This window comes from Rhinopithecus roxellana, chromosome 15 (genome assembly GCF_007565055.1).
Source record: "Rhinopithecus roxellana isolate Shanxi Qingling chromosome 15, ASM756505v1, whole genome shotgun sequence".
Lineage (NCBI taxonomy): Eukaryota > Metazoa > Chordata > Mammalia > Primates > Cercopithecidae > Rhinopithecus > Rhinopithecus roxellana.
In genome coordinates, this window is record NC_044563.1 from 93,140,104 (window position 1) to 93,142,574 (window position 2,471).

Here is a 2,471-nt window from a genome sequence, read left to right on the forward strand (position 1 = left end):
AAGACTAACCTCATGTAGAGCTTAATATCTGCCAGGACTTGTTCTGAGCATGTTACAAATATTAGCTCATTTAATTATCATAACAACTGTACTTTACATAGTAAAACAAAAAGAGGAAATAAAAGTAATAGCTAGAGGCTGGGCGCAGTGGCTCATTCCTGTAATCCCAGCACTTCGGGAGGCTGAGGCAGGTGAATCACGGGGTCAGGAGTTCGAGACTAGCCTTGTCAACATGGTGAAACTTTGTCTCTACTAAAAATACAAAAACTAGCCAGGTGTGGTGGCGGGTGCCTGTAGTCCCAGCTACTCCAGAGGCTGAGGCAGGAGAATTGATTGAATCCGGGAGGCAGAGGTTGCGGTGAGCCGAGATTGCGCCACTGCACTCCAGCCCGGGCAACAAAGTGAGACTCTGTCTCTAAATAAGTAAATAAATAAAACAGCTAGAACAGTGGTCAACAAGCTGCAGCCAGTGAACCAAATTGGCCCGCAGCCTGTTTTTGAAAATAAAGTTTTTTTGGAACACAGTCACAAACATTCATTTACATATTGTCTATGACTGCTTTCACAATACAGTGGCAGAGTTGGATAGTTGTAACAGAGATCACTTGGCCCACAAAGCCTAAACTATTTACTATCTGACCCTTTACAAAAAAAACTTTGCCAACCTCTGATTTAGATGAATACTCCTCTTTTGGCATGTATATTATAAGGACACTTTTTTAATGCATCTGACCCTCCCATGAGACTATAAGCTCTTTATATGCAGTGAATGTGCTTTATTCATCCTCACAACTTAGCAGCTGGTACAGTGGCTGCCATAGAGTGGACCTAGAACAAAAATGTGTAAAGTTTCAGGAAAAATTGTGAGTAATAACAATAGACTGTTATAAGTTTCGTAGATATAATGTAATACCTAGACCAAACACTAAAGAGCTATCAAAGAGGCACATTAAAAAACAATATGGTAAATCAAAATGGGATTCTAAGAAATGACCAACTAACTCACAGGAAGGCAAGGAAAAGAAAATAGAAAGACAAGAAAGAGTGAACAAACAGAAAACAAAACATAAAATGGTAGACTTAAGCTCTAACATATCAATGACACTAAATGTAATAGTCTAAATACAGCAACTGAAAAACAGAGTCTATGGCCATACCACCCTGAATGCACCTGATCTCGTCCGATCTTCGAAGATAAGCAAGGTCAGGCCTGATTAGTACTTGGATGGGAAACCACCTGGGAATACCAGGTGCTGTAGGTTTTTTGTTTCTTTATTTGTTTTGTTTTTTAGACAGGGCCTTACTCTGTCACATAGGCTGGAGTGCAGCAGCTCACTGCAACCTCTGTCCCCCAGGCTCAAGCAGTTCTCCCACCTCAGCCTTCCAAGTAGCTGGGACTACAGACACTTGCCACCACACGTGACTGATTTTTTTCTTTCTTTTTTTTTTTTGTAGACACTAGGTCTCACTAAGCTGGTCTTGAACTCCTAGGCTGAAGCTATCCACCTGCCTTGACCTCTTTTGAATTACAAGCGTGAGCCACCATGCCCAGTCAGTAGGTTTTTTCAAGACTGGAATCGTGTATTGAAAAAAAAATTAAAATTAAAATTAAGAGAGTGGATTAAAAAACATGACTCAACTATGTGCTACCTATAAGAAACTCACTCCAAAGACAATAATAAGGTAGGTTGAAAGTAAAAGGATGGAAAAGGTTGTATTCGTTTTCTATTGCTACTATGACAAATTGCTACAAACTTCATGGCTTGAAAGAACACAAATGTGTTATCCTACAGTTTTGTAGGTCAGAAATCTGATACAGGTCTTAAAAGGCTAGAGTCAAGGTGTTGGCAGGGCTGCATTTACTTCTGGAAACTCTGGAGATAATTTAATTTGTCTTCTTGTCTTTCCCAACTTTCTATCTAGAGGTCATCCACATTCTTTGGCTCATGACTCCCTTTCTCCATCTTCAAAGCCAGCAATGGCAGGTGAGTCCTTCTTAGATCACATCACTCTGACTTCCTCTTCTGCCTCCTTTTTCCACTTTCAAGAATCTTGTGATTACATTCATTGAGTCCACCTGGATAACCCAGATACTCTCCTCATCTCAAAGTTCTTAATTTAATCACACCTGCAAGGTCTCTTTTGCTGTATAAGGTCACACATTCACAGGTTCTGAAAATTAGGACGTGAACATATTTAGGGTCATTATTCTGCCTGCAACAAAGGTATATCATGTAAACTTTAATCTAAAAAAAGCAGGTGTGGTTATGTTAATATGAGATAAAGGAAACTTCAGAGCAATAATTATTACCAGAGACAGAGAGGGATATTACGTAGTGGTAAAAGGGCCAATCCACCAAAAAAAATAAAATAAAATAAAATAAAAAGACAGTCCTAAGTGTGTATGTACCAAACTACAGAATTATAAAATATGTGAAGTAAAACCTGATAGTAGTGGAAGAAGAGACAAA

General features: G+C 39.2%; 1 pseudogene; it reads left to right on the plus strand.

Moving 5' to 3' along the window:
* Positions 1–1,143: 1,143 nt before the first annotated feature.
* Positions 1,144–1,262, plus strand: LOC115893692 (annotated as a pseudogene).
* Positions 1,263–2,471: the final 1,209 nt, after the last annotated feature.